A 24,076-nucleotide genomic window follows, 5' to 3' on the forward strand; every position below is an offset into this window, starting at 1 on the left:
ACTGAGAGGGTTAATCAGGAGTTGGAGGTCTTTCTCCGTACCTTGGTCTTGGCTCATCACGATGATTGGGCATCACTACTCCCGTGGGCAGAGTTCTCCCACAATAATCATGTCAATGTCACTTCTCAGAAAACACCCTTTGTCACTGTTTATGGAAGACATCCTCAACTCTATCTTCCTATGACCTGTTCTTCTGACATTCCAGCTACTGTTCAGGAATCATTCAATTCCATGTGGGTTGATGTTCATCATTCCCTCCAAAAAGCTGCCATCAAATTCAAGAGTTTTGCTGACCATCGTATGCGTAAGCCGCCTTCTCTACAGCCAGGAAACAAAGTCTGGCTCTCCACCAGGGACATCAGACTCCGGGTTCCTTCTCTCAAATTTGCCCCAAGATTCATTGGCCCGTACACCATAACTTCTAAACTGAATCCGGTTTGTTTCAAGCTCCAGATTCCCAAAAGCCTCAAAATCTCTAACTCCTTCCATGTTGCCCTTCTGAAGCCTTTAGTCCTCAATAAGTTCTCATGTCCTCTCTCTACCGTAGCAGCGGTCTCTGAGGATAATCAGGAGTACAAGGTTAGCCAAATTTTGGATTCCCGACTCTGTAGAGGCATTTTCCAGTACCTCGTGCATTGGAAGGGGTTTGGTCCTGAAGAGAGGTCGTGGATCACGGCTTCTGAGGTCCCCTCTAAACTTGGTCCCAGGCGGGGAAGGGGGAGGCCTCGTAAGAGGGGGAGTACTGTCATGGTTATGCAATAGAGTTTGTCTGTCAGTTTACCTCTCACCATGTGTTCATCTCTAGAGACCAGCCACCTTCACCTGACTGCTTTTATAATCTCTCCTCTAAGCATGGCTCCACCCCAGCTCCTATCAGAGAACTCTATAATTACCTGTGCACTGCAGGCCAGCCCTGCTGATCAACTTTGTGTGTTTGGCTTCCTGTTTCCTGCTTGCCCTGTGCTCTATGTTTGTTTCTGTTACTGACCTTGGCATGTTCTCAACTATTCCTGTCTGCTTGTGACCCTGACCTTTTGGCGTGTCCCCGACTATCCCTGTTTGCCTGTGACCCTGAACCTTTGGAGTGTACTCTGTTGTCCTTGTCTGCTTGTGACCCCGACCTTGGCTTATTCCCTTATTATCCCTATCCTCCTGTTGCCTACTGTGGGCATGAGCTAGGGGACCCTGGGGGTCAGGACCTGGAGCCAGTTGCAGCCCAGTTCATCCTCACCACTAGAGACTCTGGTGAATACCTGCTGGCTCTTAGACTCTGCGCCCTAGGGAATCTTACGCTCTAACCCCGGTGGGATCCGTTTTGGTGTTCCAGGGGCCCTGCCTTCCTTACCACCCTGACTCCCATCCGCAGCAGTCAGCCGTAGGGTCCACCACCTTGCGGTGCACTCCTGATCCCAATGGTGTGCATCTGTCACCTACCCTCAGGTGACCTAACAGAGGGCTTACAGCAGGGGTCAGGAACCTTTTTGACTGAGAGAGCCATGAACGTCACATATTTTAAAATGTTATTCCGTGAGAGCCATACAATATGTTTAAAACTAAATACAAGTAAATGTGTGCATTTTATGTAAGACCAACACTTTTAAAGTACAATAAGTCTCTGAATTCTTTTTTTTAACAAGCAGGTGTTCTTTATTAAGGGATAAATCAAAGAACAAAGAAATACAGCAAAGTTGCCGAACATGACATGACCTCTGAATTCTTTTTAATAACGTTGTTATGCTGTTGCTAACCAATGAAGAATAAAGTACTTCTTACCATTAATGCGACTTCTGGTGCTGCATGGTTTTGCTGATTGCTTTATAGTCTGGTTGATACATGGTGAGGTTAAGCTTCATGCAGGCGTTGAGACTTCCATCCGTTTAAACGTGTTCGTAGGTTGGTCTTAATGTTCTTTAGATATGAGAAAGACTGCTCACATGCATACGTAGAGCCAAACATTGTCAGTACAGCAATACTCACACGTTGCAGTGTGTGGTACAGTAGCTGCGGGCATCATTCAGATATCCCCGCACAAAGTCAAGGACGTCATATGACGGCCGGCGGGCCGGAAATGGTTAAAACGCATTTTTTTTTTTAACACAAAGTTGTCCATTTATACAATATTTATAACACGTAGCATGTACATACCAAAAATGACACCCCAAAATAGATTCTCCTACTCCTCCTGAGTACGGCGATACCACATGTGTGAGACTTACACAGCCTGGCCACATACAGAGGCCGAGTACAGCCGAGTATGGCTGAGCATGGCAGAGTATGGCTGAGTATGGCAAAGTATGGCTGGGTATCACCAAGTATTGCAGAGTATGGCTGGGTATGGCAGAGTATGGCTGGGTATGGCAGAGTATGGCTGGATATGGCAGAGTAAGGCTGGGTTTTGCAGAGTATGGCAGGGTATGGCAGGGTATGGCGGGGTATTGCGGAGTATTGCAAGGTATTGCAGGGTATTGCAGAGTATTGCGGGGTATTGCAGAGTATTGCGGGGTATTGCAGAGTATTGTGGGGTATTGCAGAGTATTGCAGAGTATTGCAGAGTATTGCGGGGTATTGCAGGGTATTTCAGAGTATTTCAGAGTATTGCTGAGAATTGCGGGGTATTGCAGAGAATTGCGAGGTATTGCAGAGTATTGCGGGGTATTGTGGGGTATTGCAGAGTATTGCAGGGTATTGCAGGGTATTGCAGAGTTTTGCGGGGTATTGCAGAGTATTGCACAGGGAAATGCAGAGTATTGCACAGGGAATTGCAGAGTAGTGCAGGGTAATGCTGAGTATGAAGGGATGGCTGAGCATGGATGGATGGATCCATGGCTGTGACTGTACATGTCACTGAGCAGCACTGTGGGCACTACACATCCAGCCCACAGCGCTGCTGCCAACCGATCCCTCCCCCTCTGTACCGATCGGTACAGAGAGGGGAGGGAAGAACCGGCGTCATGACATAACGCCGGTTTGTTTACATGTGATCGCTCTGTCATTTGACGGAGCGGTCACATGGTAAACGGCCGCGATCAGCCGGCGGTCACGGATGTTCCCGTGTGCGTACCCCAGGGGGCGCGCGGGAGCTGTTTTCTGGGATCACGTCTTAGTACGTGCTCCCAGAGTTATCCAACCGCCCTGCAGCCATCATTTGGCTATGACAATAAAAAAAACAACACTAAAACAAATAAACTGGCGCTCAGAGGCTATAAGGCAAATGACTATAAAAGTTAATGAAATTATAAAGTCTAAAAGCTGGATCAATCACGGTGTAATCAGGACGGTGTTGGAAGTCTTGGACAGGAGCCAGGAAACAGTCTATAAAGCAGGAGAGGATCCCTGGAGGATAATTCATAGGTAAAATAAAACTTTTCTTTTCATTTGGCTATGGGCCGGTTGGTAACTGGTTAATATCCACAGGCGATGATGACGTCAGCGCGCCGCTCACCTAGGCCGCCGCCAGGTGTACCAAGATGGCTGCGGCTCCGGAGCTAGGCCGAAGCCGTGGCCTTTCCTATGGGCTCAAACCGCGGATCGGCACACCACGCGATCCACGGATTGAGAGCCAGATGCAGCCAGCAAAAGAGCCATATCTGGCTCGCGAGCCATAGGTTCCCGACCCCTGGATTACAGTGTTCTGGTACCACCAAAACCTAAGGGCCAAATTTCTGCAGAGTATATAGGGCAAGCCGTATAGTATATACAGGCGGTCCCCTACTTTCAAACATCCAACTTACAAACGACTCCTACTTACAAACGGAGGGAGACAACAGGAAGTGAGAGGAAATCTACCCATAGGGTAGAATAGAAGGGAAATTCTCTCCTGTAAGAGTTAATATGGGAAAAAGGTGTCTCCACTGACGCTTTATTATCATCAATCCTTGTTTCCCTAAAAACCCCAAATTTTCAAAATCCAATTGTCTTTGGGACAGAAAGTGAGGTGAAATCTTCTGAACAGGGACACAGACAGCAAAACAAATGTCACAGGGGTGATGACCCCTCCCTATGTTATCCAAAAAGCTTAAAAATAGATTTTTTGGCTGGAGCTACACTTAAAAAATGTACCTGTTCCTAATTACAAACAGATTCAACTTAAGAACAAACCTACAGTCCCTGTCTTGTTTGGACCACCTGTATACTGCTGTTCAGAGTATATAGGGCTTGGGGGCCCCACGCCTTTTCTTTTTTTAATTTGGGTGCGGGGTTCCCCTTAATATCCATACAAGACCTAAAGGGCCTGGTAATGGGCTGGGGAGTTACCCATGCCATTTTTCTCAATAATTTTAATCCATATTGCCGGGACCCGACATTACATTACAGCCGGAAGCAGTTTTAAATGACTTTTATTCCTTTAGAAATGTCATTTTGTGCAGGGACTGTTCTAAACACGGGAAACACACGCCACTTTACAGGCATACTATAGACACCCCCCCAGGTACGTTATTTAAAGGAATGTTTCACTTTTATTTTTTCACTTTAAGCATCATTAAAATCACTGCTCCGGAAAAAACGTTCGTTTTAATACCTTCTTTTGCATTGATACATGTCTCCTGAGGCAGGATCTGGGTCCCCAAACCCTTTTTAGGACAATAACTTGTATATTAGCCTTTAAAATTTGCACTTTTGATTTCTCACGTTCCCATAGACTTTAACGGTGTTCGAATGTTCGCGCAAACTTTCGGTCCTTTCGCATGTTCTGGATGCAAACCGAACCAGGGGCTGTTCGGCTCATCCCTATTCACATGTAAGAGTGGAAATAAAGTTGAGAAAGATCCACAGCATGGCCGAATAAAACTGCTCTCATCTTCTAATCATTCTACAGTTATTGTCTCTCATTCGCTCATGTTTGAGAACGGTAACAGTTACATTGTTGTTCAGGTTGGGAGAAAGAGCAAAAGTGAGAACCTTTCATCAGAGTCAAGGGAAACAAGATTATGATCCACCCCAAAAAAAAAAAAATACGATCTTGTGAGATACGCTGCAGTAAACTTCAGTTCACCTAAATATAAAGCTAAAGAAGCTAAAGGTGGAGCCATGGAGAACAGTTTGTTGTCTTATAAATTTTTATGCTTACTTTCTGGGCCTGCGGACATAGTCCGCTTATCGTGGCACACGATAATCACAGAAGCAACAAAGCACACGTATAGGATTTTACTGGTTGCCAATTGGAATCCCAAGTAAGAAAAGATGAGTACTTAGGGTATAGTTAAAAAGATATACAACATTTTATTTCACAATATCAATAAAATCTAGCAATAAAACATATCAAAATATAGTAAATCAGATGTGTTTTACATTCCCCCTTAGGCTGGTTGTTGGTGATGTGTATGCATGGCCTGATCCACTTAATAGATATAGTAGAGAAGGTAGGAGAGGGTCTTCCATATATAGGGCCAGATGCAGTGGTTAATGTGACGTAATCGCTACCTGTTTTGCCAAAGGCTTCCTCAGGGGATCCTATGGGTGAGATTCATACCAAGCCAAAATAGAAGCCCTGAAGTATTTGGTCAACAACTAGAGGAGGGGTAGAGGGGTGAACATACACACCCAGTACAATGGGGGAACACAACGCACCAGTGGCAGCGCGGCTTGAGATGTCTTACTTTAGAAAAGATGGAAGCAGTAGACTCCTGGAGCCAAAAACGCAAAGATCATTTTAATGTATGCACAGGTGGGCAAATTTCCCATCCATGAAATGTCCCATGTAAGTGCTCACAAATTGCTCTTTTCCAGGCCAGTCCCGACAACAGCCTCCATCACCTCCAAGGGGGGTCATTTCTGGGCCTGTGGCATCAGGATTTTAACCACTTAAAGACCAGCCATCGCAGTTGTAATGCAGCAGGTTGGCTCTATTACTTGAATTGCCGTCATTGTACGTCGCTTCGTGTAAAAGATATAGCAGGCATGCACCGCCTTGGAGCCCGTGCACGTGGTCGGCGGGCGTGATGTCCACCCGACACCCGTGATCGCTCCACATAGGGGCAGAACGGGGATCTGACCTGTGTTCACACTGGATCCCAGTTCTAACAGGGGAGCTGAGAGTGATCGTCTGTTCCTAGTGATTAGGAACAGCGATCTCTCTCCTCCTTCAGTCAGCCCAGCCCCCATACAGTTAGAAACACCTCCCAGGAAACACAGTTAACCCTTTGATCACTCCTAGTGTTAAAAACGCAGAGGTGATCAAATACTACCAAAAGAAAGCTCTATTTGTGGGAAAAAAGGACGTCAATTTTGTTTGGGTACAGCGTTGCACGACCGCGTCATTTTCAGTTAAAGCGACTCAGTGGCGTATAGCAAAAAATGGCCTGGTCATTAAGGGGGTAAATCCATCTTGTCCTTAAGTGGTTAAGGGAGCAGTTTGTCACAGTTCAGGAAAGGGGGTGGGGACTAGCGAGCGCCCCCCCCCCTCCTGAAGCATACCAGGCCACATGCCCTCAACATGGGGGTGTGGGTGCTTTGGGGCAGGGGGGGCACCCCCCACCCCAAAGCACCTTGTCCCCATGTTAATGAGGACAAAGTATAACATTTGAAAAATAAATATGTATATCAAAACATATAAAGGAAGAGTCCATGTGATATGTGAAAATTAAATAAATGAACCAAAATCCCAAAGTAGATCTCCAAAACTAGAAAATAAAAAGTCCTTTGATAAGTCTCCAGAAAGCAGAACACATATTCCTCACTTCAACCCTCTGAGATGCGGTGCATGATGTACAAATACAAACTGCTTACCAGATAGGTTGGATCTCATATGATAGAGATCAGAAGCATCTGTGCATTAGCCTTAGGTGAACTTGCGATGGTTAAAAGGCAGGGAAATATCCATCCGTTATCAAGGAACCGGCACAATACAAGCTTCACTACCGGGATACTCTTCTGGAAGCAAGGATCAATGGATTTGTCTTTTTAATTAATTTAGTCCTAAAGGGTTACATAGCACAGCTTGGAGGCTGACACCACTTTCTTGATTACAATTAAGGAATACAGTGGTGTCAGTTGTCTGTATTTCTTAATTGTAATCAAGAAAGTGGTGTCAGCCTCCAAGTCACAAGGGGTGGGGCCTCTGAATGACATCACCTAGTGGCCCCCCATGCCTATATAAGTAATGGCACACTGCAGACCTAGCATTAGAGCAGGAGAGAGTGTTGAGAGAAGATTGGAGGAAGAACAGAGGGAGAAGACAGCGCAGAGAGGAGACCCAGCTGAGGCAGAAGACATCAATGGAGAGAGGAGACCCGGCAGAAGAGGGAGAATACAGCGCAGAGAGGAGAAGAACCAGAGAGGGGAGAAGACTTGGCAGAGGGAGAAGAGCCGGAGAGGGGGGAAGAAATCGGAAGAGACGCTGGAGCTAATTTAATACAATTACTTTTCAAAAACCTGTGTACTGTTTTTGACTTTTTTTTTTTTTAGGTGAATGGGTAGGGGTACAATGTACCCCATACTCATTTACATAGGGTGGGGGATCTGTGGGCCCTTTTGTTAAAGGAGCTTCCAGATTCCGATAAGCCCCCCGCCCGCAGAACCCGACAACAACCGGCCAGGGTTGTCGGGAAGAGGCCCTTGTCCTCATCAACATGGGGACAAGGTGCTTTGCCCCTGCCCCAAAGCACTCCCATGTTGAGGGCATGTGGCCTGGTATGGTTCGGGGGGGGGGCGCTCGCTCATCCCCACCCCCTTTTCTGACCTGCTGGGCTGCGTGCTCGGATAAAGGTCTGGTATGGATTTGGGGGGGACCTCATTCCGTTTTTTTTGACGTGGGGTTTCCCCTTAAAGTCCATGCCAGACCAAAAGGCCTGGTGTGGTCTTGGAGGGGGAACCCCATGCCGTTTTTTAAAATTTTTTTTTAATTTGGCATGGAGTTTTCCCTAAAGATTCATACCAGACAAAAAGTGCCTGGTATTGTCGGGATCAAAGTTGGATCACCGTTCATTGAAGTCGGATCGATGTCGGACTTCAAGTCGCAGGGCAAAGTCAGATCCACAGTCGTACGACTGTCGTGTCATACCAGTGTGAACCCAGCCTTTTTAGAAAATATTATGCAGATGACACAGTGTAGGAGCTGTAATGCTTCCATATATTACTAGAAAACAGTATGTAGCTGACATGATGTAGGAGCTGTAATACTTCCATTTATTACTAGAGAACAGTGTACAGCTGACACAGCGTAGGAGATGTATGACTTCCATTTATTACTAGAGAACAGTATGCAGCTGACACAGTGTAGGAACTGTATGATTTCCATTTATTACTAGAGAACAGTATTACTGCTGTTTTCTAGTAATAACAGTATGCACTGTGTCAGATGCATACTGTTCTCTAGTAATAAATGGAAGTAGAGAATAGTATGCGGCTGACACAGTGTAGGAGATGTAACTTTCATTAGTAGAAAACATTGTCAGCAGTGAGGGGTGGGCGCATTTCTGGAACCTGAGTCAGACAGACAATGATCACTTCCTGACAGTTTCCCAATCTCTGTGCAGCTCTAAGTGTAGCTGAGCAACTCTCTCTGGGCTTGGCAAGCATTATCCTCTACCCAAGACTGAGGTGAGCATCATTGTATTAGGAGTAAGTTCTAGGTTACATGAAGGTGTATCTTATGTGGGAGGGGTACACTAAGACATGGAGCTCTTGTGCTGTGCTATTTTTCTTTAAAAAGTTCTGCAGAGAGGACAGTCTTTTCCTCTACAGGGAATGGCAGTTTGTTAGAAAATGTGAGCAGCAGGTGTGTTCAGGGTGAGAACCTGCATGACACACCTTTATTCCTTCATTATGGGTAGTATGCTTGGCCTTATTCTTGGCATGCTACCATAGTATTTACTAGACATTTACATTCTTGGTATAGTGTAACAATGGGAGCAGGTGGTGCTGCATATTATTTTTAGGATGTTTTACAATGTCATTACATTGTACATGAGGCAGGGTCATGTTTTCTTTTGCTAGTCCTATGCATTTAGTAATCATGTAGATGTTTTTTTTTTCTTTTAATTACGAATCACAGCATCATTTATCCTCACCAAACTTATTACCTTGGCATCATGTGAAAGTACAGTACGGTACTTTCAGGCGTCATGCCAAAAGCTCGGAGCGTTGTGTTTGGGTGGGGAGGATTCAGTGATGAAAAAAAATATGAATTTTTACTGCAAGCACCCATGACCAAAAAGTATCTTCTCTGTCTAAAAGTTAACCTAAAGTGGAACTTTAACGAAAAATGTGTAAACAGGCAGGTTCTTTTTTGCAGAAGAGACATACAGTAAAACCTTGAATTGTGAGCATAATTCATTCCAGAAACATGCTTGTAATCCAAAGCACTTGTATATCAAAGAAATAATGCAAACTCAAATGATTTGTTCCACAACCATTTGTTCATAAGTCCTTCAGTTTATAGTCCATATAAAAAGATTATAGCAATGTGATGGGTTGCGTAACCATAAAATGTCCATCCACAAATGGCAGCCTCCACAAGGGGATTAGAAGCAAAATCCAGCAGGTGCTACAGAGTATAAAAGAGAGGAGTGTAGCAATATGGTTACATTTAATCTCTTCAGATCCGCACTATTGCCAAATGACGGCAACAGCGCGGACCTACATTGCCGGGACTACGTCTATTGACGTCGTCCCGTGCACGAGCAGCTTGCGCGCCCCCTGCAGGGCGCGTAAGGCGCACTCGGTGATCAGCGAGTCTATGAGACTCACCTGATCACAGATCAGAGTAAGGGGTCGGTCCAGACCCCTTACCACATGATCAGCTGTCAGCCAATGACAGCTGATCATGTGATGTAACCAGAGCCGGTAATCGGCTATTTTTTCTCCTCATGCTGACAGCGTGAGGAGGAAAAAAAAGCCGATCACCGGCGGCCGTGAGAGGGACATCAGTCCCGATCACGGCGATCATCTGTGCCCCCTGCCAGGGACACAGCAATAGGCAGCAGTGCCGCCTACCAGTGCCCACCAGTGCCACCCATCAGTGCCCACAGTGCCACCCATCAGTGCCCACAGTGCCACCCATCAGCGCCCACATCAGTGCCACAACAGTGCTGCACATCAGTGTCACCTACCAGTGCCCATCAGTGTGACCTACCAGTGCCCATCAGTGCCACCCATCAGTGCCCCCCATCAGTGGTACCTATCAGTACCCATCAGTGCCACCTATCCGTTCCACCCATCAGTACCACCCATCAGCGGCCATCAGTGCCGCCTTATCTGTGCCCATCAGTGCCACCTTATCTGTCCCCATCAGTGCTGCCTTAACTGTGCCTATCAGTGCCGCCTTAACTGTGCCTATCAGTGCCCACCAGTGCCGCCTCATCAGCGAATATCAATGAAGGAGAAAAATTACCTGTTTGCAAAATTTTATAACAAACTATGAAACACGATTTTTTTTTTCAAAATTTTCCATCTTTTTTTGTTTGTTTAGCAAAAAATAAAAATCCCAGCTGTGATTAAATACCACCAAAAGAAAGCTCTATTTGTGGGAAAAAAATGATAAAAATTTCATTTGGGTACAGTGTTGTATGACCGTGCAATTGCCATTCAAAATGCGACAGCGCTGAAAGCTGAAAATTGGTTTGGGCAGGAGGGGGGTTTAAGTACCCAGTAAGCAAGTGGTTAATGAAGGTACAACATTTAGCAACTCACATGGTTGATGATTAAAAGCACAGGCATCTGGGGTAAAGCTGTCCACATAGACCATCCCTCGCACCGCCGGCTCTCACCGCTGTCAGTCTGCAATCGTGACCGCGAGGCTTGAAGCGCTCATGGAGCGCAGCGTGGAAAATATGACGTTGATGCCAGTGCGGAGGACGGTCTATGTGGACAGCTTTACTCAGGATGCCTGCATACTTAGATGTGCTTCTCTTAATCATCAATCATTTGAGTTGCTAAATGTTGTACCTTCATTAAATATAACCATATTGCTACACTTAGAGGCGCCTCTCTTCTCTTTTATACTGTGACATGACGCTACTCTTATATCAAGACATCGCTTGTATATCAAGTCAAGATTTATAAAAAAGTTACACTCAAACCAAGATTTAACTTTATTATGAAGTTACGAAAAGTGGAGCAGCTGTGCATAGTTACCAATCAGCATTTAGCTTCAGCATGTTCAGTAAAAAGTTTACCTTTATAGAAAAAGTAATAAATGCACATATTTTTGCAGAAGCCTGGAAAGCATTGCACCCACGATCAGTAGATCACAGGTGCAATGTGGACTCCTGCAAACATGTCCTTTGGCTCTCAACCTATACCTGTTTGAAAGCCGGAGGACATGTCAGTGGACTACAAAAGTGCTCACCAGCACAGCACATTGAAACTTCAAGTCTGTCTGCACAGTAGCAGGTGGTGCTTGTAGTTTATTCACTCACAGGAATCTGTGTAAGTGGAGCACTGCTTTTAAAAAGTGACAGCAGGTGTAAGGAGAAGAACCTTCGCCCCAAGTGTCACTGGTTGGGGGGGGGTCAGGGGGATAGGAGGTAGGAGCTGGAGCATGTTACATGTTCCACCCTAAATACAGGTGGAACATACTATTATGTTCCAAAGGTGAACTTATTCTTTAAGCTATAAAAATGTAAGATAGAAGCTGATTGGTTGCCATTCTGTCTGCGCCAGTCTTAAGTCTTAGTAAAACCTCCAGTATTTATTAGGGCTGGGAAAATTAAAGATTTATTCCTCGATTAATCGTTAATTTTTTTGATCGATCAAAATTTTTTTGATCGGTACTCACCTCTCTGCCGGCTTCTGGGTCTTCAGGGAGTTCCGTCGGAGATCTGGTAACGTCATGGACATTGATGTCACCGGACTCCTCCCCCCTTCCTCAAGTGCCTCCATCTGCTAACAAAGGGAAGAGGGGAGGAGTCCGGTGACGTCGATGTCCGTGAAATCATAAATTGAGGAAGACAGATCCTAACGATTTGATTGATCTCACTGGTCAAAGTATTCAGATAAACATCTATGTAAATCCTGGACTTGGCTATGAAAAGCAACATATCTGAGGGCTTTCCTGGCTGTAAGTCAGTTTGACGATGAACTGACATTGATTGGTTATCCAGCAATCAAGAAACATTTATGATGAGGGCACTTTTTTTCCAAAGAGCTGACACTTTGCTGGCTCAGCAGGTGATGGATGTCTCTGGCTCTCCATCGGTCCCCCTGATGCACAACGGTGCTATTTAAATAGACTGTAGGGTGACGCTGTAGCCCCGCCCTGCTGAGCAAGTTCTGAGGAAGTTCTGATTGAACGTAACGCATACGGGGGAGGAGCTACGCATGACATCAGCTAAAAGTAGTTGGATCTGTATGTGCGTTATAATAAATCGAAATTAGTCAATTAATCGATTTTAAAAAATCGATTAATCGAACACGAAAATTTGAATCAGTAACAGCCCTAGTATTTATGTCTCTTCTGCAAAAAAGAATTCTTAAATGCTTTTATATGCAATCTTCTGTACAATGTACATTTAGCTGCACAAGTGTAGTATAGATACACTTGGTACCGCTGGCACGAATGTAATTCTGCACATGTGTAGCCAATCTATATGGGCGAAGATGCCGTTCCCAGCAGAAGATGGGCAGAAGAAGGGAGCTTGCAGATGTTAAGGGGGTGAGTATAGTTTCAATTCAAAGCATAACTAAATCCTCCACATAAACATTCCCCCCCCCCCCCGAGAAAACATATCGGATCCCTGATTATATCGTCTTCAAGAAGAAGGGAGAAATAAATAAATAAAATGAAAAATAATAATCCCACACCCAATTATCTGTTCGTAACCAAAACTCATTTCGTGCAACACATTACACACTCATTTTGTGCAACACAGTGCTGCCCTGACCTGTGGAGAGATGAAAGGGAAAGGGGGCACAGGAGGAGGACACAACACAGCAAACTGATGATGTAGACTGGAGAAGTAATATGATGGTGAATAGAGCATATGCCATGCAGCCAGGGCCCAGAGACAGAGACTGATGTGCTCTATTCACCATCATATTACTTCTCCCGGCTCCAGTCCCAGTAATGTCCTCCTTTTACTACGGATATTATCCCCCCCCACAGCTTCACTCTCCGTACCTCAGCCTATGACGAGTGTGTGTGCAGTCATGCACTACATGACAGGACAGAGTCGCCTGGCTCAGCTGGCCGCCGCGGTCTCTCTCGATCGATTCGAATATGGCGCCGGGTGGCACAATTACGTTACTTCGCATGTGCCACCCAGACGAGCGCGTACGAGCTTTCCCGAGCCCGGCCGGCTTCGGAACGGCGCATGCCGTCATTTTTACGGGCATCGGTGCCCGTAACAGACTTTCATGAGCGCCCCGAAAAAGGGTTTAAATTTACGGGTGGCCCGTAAATCTACGGGCGGTTGGCAACACTGCATGTGAGTCTCAGTGGCCTGAACCACTTGACTGCTAGGATGGAAGCGGCACAACATCATGCATTTTCATGTTGCAGATGGCAGCATAGCAACCAAATAGCAACATTTGCTTCCATCGTTTGGAGGGTTCAGTAACATTTGCATAGTTGCCAACAGTCCGGATTTTCCCAGGACATTCCTGGAAATCGGACCCATGTCCCGGTCTGGGAATTTCCCAGGTAACATCACAAAAATCTGTCAATGTCCCAGACAGCGGGATGGACATCGGGGCGTGGCGGTTGCAGCAGCACCTGAAGAGGCAGCCCAGCCGATAACTGCAGCTGGCTGCTGCATATACATTGCGGTGAGGTCAGGAGTCATGTCTTGGTATGCAGCTTGGCTGGGGGGCCCGCCCACTTTGGGCATTTCCCTCTCTCAGCTTCTGTCACTGTGATTACTCTACTATTGGACACTTCTGCTAAAGTGGGAGTTTTCTTTCAAGCCTTTTCCACATAAATACAGGCTATCAGGGTCAGTCTATCGCTGCAGACTACACATCTCTGTGAGACGCTCCACCATAACCTGCAATCTCAAGTAAGCCTTTTGAACTATTTTTATGCCATTTGGTATCATGAGAATCCCTGAGGGCTATGACTTTTTGATCAGTTATTTTTTGATCCTTTACTCATTGTTGCCTTCTTATATGCTACTTACCAATGTATGGTTTCTTCATGTTTAATCCACATATTGTATGCCTGCATCAAGAAATGCTGGCATGTAATGCTGTATTTAGGCAGGATTTTTATTCATTACCACACTATTAAATATCCATTATGGATTATATCAATATTGATTTATTTTGTACTGTCTGGCCAATTTACTTATATCCAATTATACACATCTTTTGTTTAGGGTTTTTTCGGTCAGTATAGCATCCAATCCTTGTGGATGTCAACGTTCATTTGTGCACCTTGGCTTTCTAGGATGGTTCCTGGTGTTCATTGCCACTTCTCAATCAGCATTTTTGATTGATGCTAACTTCCCCTAGATTGATACACCCCCAAATATCTACCATTATTCAATCCTGGTTAACACATTTGGTGGTTACAGAAGGGAGTGTCGCACCAGCCTTGAGAACAGCTCCACATGTGTATGTGCATCCATATACTGCATGGTCACTATTAGTAAGTGTTTTTAGATTCAAATTAACTGCCTCCCAATAACTGCCATAATGTATGTTTTCCCATTCTTTGCATATGTACCGTTTGTTTATATAAAATGTTCTCTCATGTACTTTTATATTATTCTTCAACCCCTGAAGAAGGAATTTAGCAAATAACTCCAAAACATGTTGGGTCTTCTGAAAACCATATGATTGATTTGGGCCTCTAAGGCCTCATGTACACTGCTGCTTGAAAATGGACATTTCAGAGGCAATTGGCTGCTTTTTTCAGCTGCCCTTGAGCTCATCCAATGTTATCTTATGTGTACATGTACACAGGTTTGTTTAATGTCGTTTTTAAGCAGTTGAGTTTAGAGGCCTTTTTTGGAAAGCAAAAAAAATGAGTTCAGACGCTGAGTTTAAAGGCATTTCAAGCGGCAAACACTTCTAAACACGGTAACTCGCGTTTAGACGCGTTTCGTTAACAGGCGTTTTCATTTTTGGCTATTTTGGAAAAAAAAAATTTTTTAAATGCTTCTAAATGCAAATGCGCATAAACTAAATGCGGCATGTAAACGCGGCAAAACGGACGGTTTAAACGTGGGTTACTATCTGTCAAGTTAAATCGTTCAGGAGAGGTTGTAAAAATGTCCCATGAACATTAAGCCTTACTTGGACATCGTCCTCTTATGCTTCAGAATATAGCTGTATATCGTATTGTGTATATATGACCAGCATCATTGTTTTTATAATAATGTTCTTTATGTATATTTTTGTATAAATAAATTTTGAATACCTTTCTATATACTTGTTTTCTCACCACCTTTCTTTCAACTAAACCCTTACCCATACAATCCCTGGGGCATCCCTCCCAATTTTTTTTTTTGGCTGGGGAGGGGGCAGACAGGTGAAGTCTATAGTGCTTCTAGCGTATGTATAAAAAACCAAAGGTTAACGCTGCGCTAGAAACCTAGTAAATGATTGGTAACTATAAAGGATTAACCCTTACAAACCTAAAACAAGCTGATATGAAAATAAACAAAAAATCAGAGATTTTACCCTAAATTACCAGAGCAGCCAGCATCAAAAAGTCAGACACAAACTTCAGATATTAGAAAATAAAAATAATGCAGCGCTAAGGATAACCACTATGTGAAACAAACGTGTAGACAAATAGCAAAAAAACTTATGAAAAAAAATATGAATAACGCAATATCATAACACCTAATATCATAAGAAACATACCATAAAGTTATTATGATCACTAAAGGATAGTGTATAATTCAGATAATCGAGTGATAGTGTCATATAAACGGAAATATTCATAAAAAAAGTCCCATCACATATGGTGCAATTTCAAAAAATAAAATAAAGAGTTCATAAACATAACAAAAGCTGATCCAAAATCCGTGATAAGAAGAAAATCCAATCTCCCAAAGGTGAGTACACCCAAGTGAATATGAGGCTCCTTACCGACTCAGAAGACCACAACGGTCTGACCAGGCATATGGGAGATTAGAGGTTTCCCAACAACCTATACCGGCATCTGGGTCTGCGGCTAAAGCTGTATGGCATTTACATGTTATACAGACCTTGCCCAGTCTAGTCAGCTATGAACAAGATAGCTGACTAGACTGGGCAAGGTCTGTATAACATGTTAAATGTTTGACCAAGCAAAGAGTACCAGCCTAACGACACAACCCCAAAAACGTGACAAAAAAGCCAGGAAGTGCGGCATCCCCAGGTTGAGGACATGTACCAGGGAGAGCATGTGTGTGAACTTTCCCTGCCACAGGGCAGTTAGCAGGAGCCATACAGCTTTAGCCGCAGACCCAGATGCCGGTATAGGTTGTTGGGAAACCTCTAATCTCCCATATGCCTGGTCAGACCGTTGTGGTCTTCTGAGTCGGTAAGGAGCCTCATATTCACTTGGGTGTACTCACCTTTGGGGGATTGGATTTTCTTCTTATCACGGATTTTGGATCAGCTTTTGTTATGTTTATGAACTCTTTATTTTATTTTTTGAAATTGCACCATATGTGATGGGACTTTTTTTATGAATATTTCCATTTATATGACACTATCACTCGATTATCTGAATTATACACTATCCTTTAGTGATCATAATAACTTTATGGTATGTTTCTTATGATATTAGGTGTTATGATATTGCGTTATTCATATTTTTTCATAAGTTTTTTTGCTATTTGTCTACACGTTTGTTTCACATAGTGGTTATCCTTAGCGCTGCATTATTTTTACTTCCAGTGTATGTATTCCTCTGAAAGTTTACAAAGAGCTGGGAGGAGGGGAAGGGGGAGACAAGTCCTCCGTCTGTATCTGGAGGAAGAGCAGACTTCCTGCTGTGAGGCTGAGCCACTCTAAGACCTAGGAGGACACCCCCATGCAGAAATCTTTGTGTGACAAGAAGCCAGATGGGACATGCTCTGATGACATTGCACTGGTAAGACTGCTCTGATGACATTGCACAGGTGAGACCGCTGTGATCACTTTGCACAGGTGAGACCGCTGTGATCACTTTGCACAGGTGAGACCGCTGTGATCACATTGCACTGGTGAGACTGCTTTGACGACATTGCACGGATGAGACTGCTCTAACAAGACTGCTCTGATAGTAAAGGAGGGCTCTGATGGTAAAGGGGAACTTTAAAGGTAAAGACTTGATTTAACCACACCCCTTTTTAAGCCACGCCTAATACTCAGCAGAATTTAAGCCATGCCCATTTTTTCTCTGCGGCACCTTAGACACCAGCCACACCCACAAAAGGATGTCACACCCCTAATTAACATACTGCTCTGCCTACACTGGCTTTCTGCAAAAAAAGTGTCCATAAAAACTTTTGGGGAATGTTGGCAACTATACATTTGTGCAACCTACAGTCCTATCATCTTTTATTTTCGTCACAAAATGCTAGTGCAAGCCTCATCGTTCCCCTTCTAGATTGCTTCATGGATAATTCATCATGGAACCTCCCTGCACAGTTGAGCTCTGGGACAGCCAAGAATGTTTGTTTTGCTGAATAGAAAGAGAATCCAAATGGTAACAATAAAAAGATCCTGTGAGCACTGGAATATTTGTCGGTTTTTCACCGGTGGTTGTCTCCTGTTTTATGCAGCAAGGTGGAGTGACAATTCCAATGTATCAAGAGTCAGCTGTTATAATTCAGTCGGCATCCTGTGGTGCTGTGTTGATTTTTTTCCTACCTTACACAGTCAGAGTTGGAAGGTAATGACAAATTGCATGCACTGGGGAGATGGGTTTATATGGTGATCAATGGTTTTCCTAGCAACTAATGAAAAGACTTGGAATGGTGGAACAGGGGAACTGGGTGGGAGCTCTCTGATATGCCCCCTCCGCTAGGCATAAACTCTGCCTTAGTTCAACCATAGGAACGCCCACAAATCAGTCTTCTGTTAGGAAAGGAGCAGAGAAGATGGAAAGCAATAAATAAAGAAGATATTTTCCCAAGTCATCTTCCAGGACAGCTTACATGTGAGATAGATGCTCCTCCCACCAGGAAACACTTCTACTATAAAAAAATTGACACAGCCCGCAGATCTTCAGTTCTAAAATATGTGTTTCCTTTGGCCAGATAGAAAAAAATAACAAACTGAGGATGTGTCCTATCAGACTGTCATGCAGGGTGCAGGGGCATTCTGAGTGTGGTCATTTGTTTTACAAGACAGGGGTCTTGTGGTATGACCTCTACTCTTTATTACAATTTGGTTTGGCTGGTGAGGTCTCCCAGCCAGCTCTCCAGCGAATCACTCAGTGGAGATGGGTTGCTACCTGTGGCCGATAAGGACCTGGAGGCCTATTTCCCAAGGGAGCAGAACCATGTGTGTTTGTACCTGCTTAGGGAGGATATGGTGTGTTTCTCTGCAAGTCGGCGGCCATGCTTCTGTGAGGAAGCTGGTATCAATGTTTCCAGAATTCCTGGGGTGGTGGAATGACATCACTTCTGGTCTAGGCGGGGCTAATTGTCACTTCTGGCAGAACAGGAAGTCAGTGACGGCCATTTTACTTTTTGGCACTTGTTTGCTACAGAAGAATGGAGGTTCACTCCCCTTAGGAAGCTGTACAGATCCACACAGCTTAATGGGGCCACAGGTGGGACACAGAGGAGTGGGTAGGGTCCCAATACTTCCTGAAGGTATTTAGGCACAGCAAGCCGAGTGCGGAAGGAGGCTGTGGAAGTGGCCATGATGGAGCCAGCTCTGCCAGAGCTGGGGGAGGCCAGCAGTAAGTTAGGGGCCAGTGTGGCCAGCATGTTTTTCCTCTGGTGCTGTTTGATTACCCAGCTCTCTGGTGTGGCGGCCTTAGAATGGTGGGGCTCAGGTGCATGTTTCTGGCTGGTTATTCTGCAGAAGGAGACTGGTGTCAGGGGATCCTGTCTATCTCCCTCTGGGTTGGCATTGCCTGCAGTTGCAACAGGGTTGCTAGGATCATATTCTCTCTTTCCAGGCGGAAGCCCAGGAAGAAAAGAGAGAAAGAGAGGGAAAAAGGGGAGACTTCTGAGGCAGAAAAGAAATGTGCACATCGTAAAAGAAAGTTGTCCAGCTTCTGGTGCAGATCCCTCTGTCAGGAATGTATTGGCAAACTAGTCAAAAAAGAGTTGGTATCTTTACTTAAGGATTTCATGCAGTCTATGAAAGAGGAGCGCCTTGAGGCGATTCATTTCGCATTTGCAGCGCTCTACAAATCATTCATTCATTCAGGAGATGATCTACACTTTTCAGTCATTCAGGAACCAGTGGCAGGAATCAGTTCACAGTGATAGCCTTCCTGCAAGTTCGAGTACCAGTTCTGAGAAATTAGAGGAAGACTCCACTAGTGCGTCAGATTAAGGAAAAGGAGATATCCATTCAAGGAGGAAGATGCGTCCCCTGTGGTAAAAAAGGGGTCCTAAACTGGACGCCCCATTATCAAACCTCTCTAAATGGATGGACCTTTCCTTTGAAGACTGTGGAGCTCCTTAAGAGCCTATGGACCGCAAATCGGAAACCTTTCTGGGAGGCAAGTGCCGTAAATTTCAAACCAACCATGGCAAAGACCAGCCTGCACTCTGAACGTCTAGTTAGGCCAACTTAGTTCACATTTGGAATAAGGCACTCCCGCCGATAAAATTCTTTAGTTGTTAGCAGTTCTTGAGAAAATAGTGGCAATTATTGCAGGTGCTTCCATAAAGGCCATTAAATTCACAGCAAGAGCGGTCACACTCCTTAACTACGGTGGAGCAATATAGTTAAAGATGTGGCATGGAGAGCTGACCTCAAAGGCTAAGCTTTGCAGACTCCCGTTTGGGAGAAATCTGTTATTCGCCACTGAGCTATCTTCGGTATTGGAGAGAAGAAAATGTTTTTCCTACTTCAAACAAGCAATCCAGGAGGAAGTTTTTTTCTCATCCTAACAGGCAGAGGCAGAACAAAGAAAGCAAGCAACAAGGCCAAAGGAAAGGCTGGTCTTTCAAAAAAGCCAGACAAAGACAAGCCTCATTTCCAGTGACTCGAGCTGCCATGGGGGGGGGGGGTGATTGGGGCCTTCCTACCGCAGTGGCAAAAAGTCACCCAAAAACACCTTCATACTTGGCATTATAAGAAACAGCTAAAGAATAGAATTTATAATCCTCCCCCATGAAGATTCTTTGCTACACCTCTTCCCCAAAACCAAGTAAAGGTGGAAGCACTCTTATCTCTACTAGAAAAAATGCTGCAACAGGGATTGATAACCCATCTTGCAAAAGAGGAAAGGGAAGGAGATTTCTACATCTTTCACATCTTCCTCAGAAGGAAACCCTTGGGGAAATGCAGGACGATTCTGAATTTGAAACAAGTAAACAAATGTGGAAAATTCAAAAAATTCAGCCAATTTACACTGTAAAGGATCTGTTGTCCTCGGGAGTTCTTATGGTCTCAGTGGACCTCAAAGATGCCTACCTGCACATCTCAATAAGGGAGACCTTGCGGAAATGTCTGGGCTTCGCAATGAAGGGGCTAGCAAAAATGTTGTACTTCCAATTCAATGCCCTCAGTTTCTGTCTATTTTTGGTCCCACGCATCTTTACAAAGGTGATGGTAAAGGCACTGCAGGCACTGAGATTAATGGGGATAGATGGATGGGGTCGGTGGGGGTTTCTTTGGTCCCTTAGACTGCTGGAAGAGCCTATTTTTTTAGGTGGAGTCAGGTGATCGGGGTTCTGTGCCACCTGGATGGCTGTTTGGGTGGACATGTGTTGTATCGCCCCGGGTTGCTAGGCCAAGCCAGAAGCCTATCCCATATCCCAGGGACACCTGGCTGCTAGGCTGCCTTAGGCCTATCCAGGACCAAGAGAAGCAGCGTAGGGATTGGATTACAGGATTGGAGTCCAACCGAGTTGTGAAGGTTTATTCGGATGGGGAACCCATTGTGGTCGGAGGTAGAGGGGAAACTGTCGCCACTAAGGGACCATCCACCTTGTTACCGGAGACTACAGTGAGTAAGCTGGAGTCAGTACCCGAGCAGTCTTCTAACCAGCCGGGGACAGTGAAGAAGGGGGTAAGCTTCATGGTGCCAAGCCAGGGACCCAGCAGGACAGCAGGGGTGACACCTGAGAATCATTCGGTGCCAAGCTAGGGACTCAGAAGGAAAGCGGGGGTGACGCTTGAGTATACAGCGTGCTAGCTGTGGAAGAGCTGAGGAGATTCAGTGGCGATTGGATCTGGAAGTCTAGTGAGAGACTGGGAGCTCAGCGAGTAAAGAACTACAGTGAGAGACTGTAGTGTAAGAGAAGAACTATTCTGTGTTGCCAATAGTCAAGTACAACTACCGTTACTGACTGTTACAAGATTTGATGCCATAGAAGACAGCGGTCCTACCTAAAGAAGTGGTGTCTGGCGGGATGCCTTCCCCTGAATTGCTGTCTGCCTATAGAAGTCTCTGAATCTGCCAATTATCATTGCATCTACTTAAGGGTGTCCTGGCCCTAACCCTCTCTCCCACAGTTCTGTTAAGACAATAAATCTCTTTTGCATTCAAAAAGTGTATGGTGCCCATCACTTCATCTTGCATCACACCCACCAAGCCTTGTAACCAACTCTACAAAGATGAATGTCAGCTATCCCTGAGTCTGGAGATCACCATTAGGGCTTTGGAGGTCTGGGACTTTGCTACACTTGCAGCTGCCAGGAAGCATCTTGGAGAGACATCTTCAGTGTAAAAATCTGCCAGGTGAGAGTTCTGAGGGTGTGGGTAATGTGGTGGGCAAGTCTGATGTGACAGCAGAAAATTCCCAGCATGTTGGAAATTCCTTGAATGCGCAGCCTGTGCCAATGAAGGTGACATCTGCTACAGGAGGGTGTGCATCTATTCCCCTGCAGCAACAGCAGGGGTGTGTATTCCAGGAGGGATCTGTTGGTGGCAACAGGACTTTAAAGTGGTTCTAAAGGCTCAAGGTTTTTTATCTTCATGCATTCTATACAAAAAGGTAAAAAACCTTCTTTGTGCACCCACTTCCCCATATACTTATTTGAGCCCCATTGTGATCCAGTGATGTGCACGAAAGCTTCAGGTCTCCAGGGACTCTCCTTCTGCATTGGCTGAGACAGCAGCAAGAGCCATTGGCTCCCCACTGCTATCAATTAAAGCCAGTGAGCCAATGAGAAGAGAGAGGGCACAGGGCCTGCGGCTCTCTGTCTGAATGGAAACAAGCCTGCTTGGGTGCCCCCATAACAAGCTGTTTGCTCCGGGGGCACTTGGCAGGAGGGACAGACCAGGAGTGCCGGCGGGGGACCTGAAAAGAGGAGGATCAGGGCTACTCTGTGCAAAACCATTGCACAGAGCAGGTAAATATAACATGTTTGTTGTTTTATTTTTATTTTTTAAACTTGCCTTCAATATTCCTTTAAAGTTTATTACCGGGGGGGCGTGGCCAGGCAGAGCATGTAGCAGGACACACTTTTCCTCAGCTCCGCCGAAAATCCTGGTAATCATCCTTTGGATCACTCATCCAGCCCGCTGATACCTCCAATCGGAACCGCACGCCATCTGGGCCTCAGCAGACCCATTCATCCGACCGATTTGCAGCTGAAAAACATGCCAAAACGGGACAAGAATGGTGGAGGCCAGCCCGCAGCACAGGCCCAAGATGGTGCTCTGCCACAGCGATCTCAAAAGGAAAAATATAAGGAGGCAGCCCAGAAACTCCTGTTTGGCAATAAATCATCAAAAGAACTACCATCACCCACATCTGACCTCAGTGAAGGAGAAGGAAGCCAGCTGGAGATGGATAATACTATTCCACTGGAGGATGTCGCTGGATCCCCTTCTGACTGGGCCGCAGTGAGTACAGTATCACATTCCTATCAGGGCACTCAGACACCAAGTATGCCCCTGGATAATGCTGAACCCACTCTCAGAGACATTCTCTCTGCAGTGACTATATGCAACAGATCCATCACAACCCTGACTGATGAAGTGAAGGGTGTTAAAGCTGAGATATCCTTTGTGAGACAGGACATGCAAAAGCTGAGAGAGCGCACAGCTGCAGTGGAGAGCAGGGTCAGTGTAATTGAAGATGATTTAGTACCCATGCAGAGAGATTTAAAGTATAACTGCCATCTTGCAGATCAGCATGCAGCGCGTTTAGATGATTTGGAAAATCGCATGCGCCGCAACAATGTCCGCGCCTTAGGATTCCCAGAAAGGATAGAGGGTAAAGACCCTGTCACCTTCATCGAACAATGGCTCCTCACTACATTTGGAAAAGAAGCATTCTCTCCGCTATTTGCGGTGGAGAGAGCGCATAGAGTGCCATCTCGTCCACTACCCCCTGGCAACCACCCTCGTGCTTTTCTGTTTAAGCTCTTAAACTACAAAGACAGAGATGCCATCCTTGCTAAAGCCAGAACCATGGGAAGTAAGCTGTCTATTGAAAACTCCAAAATCTCCCTGTTTCCGGATTTTTCGGCTGAACTCCAGAAGCAGCGAGCAAAGTTTATGGATGTCAAACGAAGATTAAGAGACCTTAACTTGCCATATGCGATGCTATATCCTGCCCGCCTTAGGGTAGTCGCACTCGGAGAAACCCGCTTCTTTGAACGCCCGGACATGGCGGCTCAATGGCTAGATCGTGAGGATAGGGCCCTTAAAGCTGCCAGACCACAAAGAGATGTCCCTGCTTAAGAGATAAGTCCTAGATATGCAAAAACCTGGCAAGACCCGGTCTATTTTTGCTGGGATAGATCCCTGGGCCTTAAGATTCAAAACAATTGTTATCTAAGGAGGACAGTTCCTACTCTCATATTCGATGTTCAGGCGGTCGAGGAGAACTGTTTGTTTGTCTTACCCTCCTCCCCACGTTTTTTTTGTTTCTTTTGCCCCTTTTTTTCCACATTTTTGTCTGCAATTAATGAAGCAATACGTGCCTACCGTAGCTGTGAAACCCCTACGGGAACTAACCTACTGGTTAACTAGGAGTTTTCAAGGCTTTTACCCCCCCCACACCTGTTGTGTGGGAAAAGTTAACACTGCAGCCAAGTGGCTGCGTGAACTGCTGACCTTTAGATTCTTGCCATG

The 24,076-nt window shown here is 45.3% G+C and overlaps 1 protein-coding gene across 2 annotated transcripts in view; it reads left to right on the plus strand.

Moving 5' to 3' along the window:
• The first annotated feature begins 8,411 nt into the window (after positions 1-8,411).
• LOC141144864 (leukocyte elastase inhibitor-like) overlaps positions 8,412-24,076 on the plus strand; it is a 168,404-nt gene continuing 152,739 nt past the window's right edge. The window contains exon 1 of one of the 2 annotated variants that reach the window (XM_073630949.1): positions 8,412-8,538. The gene's annotated coding sequence lies outside the window, so the exon portion shown is untranslated. Of the gene's footprint in view, positions 8,539-13,885; positions 13,935-24,076 lie in introns of those variants that run through there. The other variant, XM_073630948.1, reaches the window with a different exon arrangement.

Source organism: Aquarana catesbeiana, linkage group LG05, assembly GCF_042186555.1.
Source record: "Aquarana catesbeiana isolate 2022-GZ linkage group LG05, ASM4218655v1, whole genome shotgun sequence".
NCBI classification, from domain to species: domain Eukaryota; kingdom Metazoa; phylum Chordata; class Amphibia; order Anura; family Ranidae; genus Aquarana; species Aquarana catesbeiana.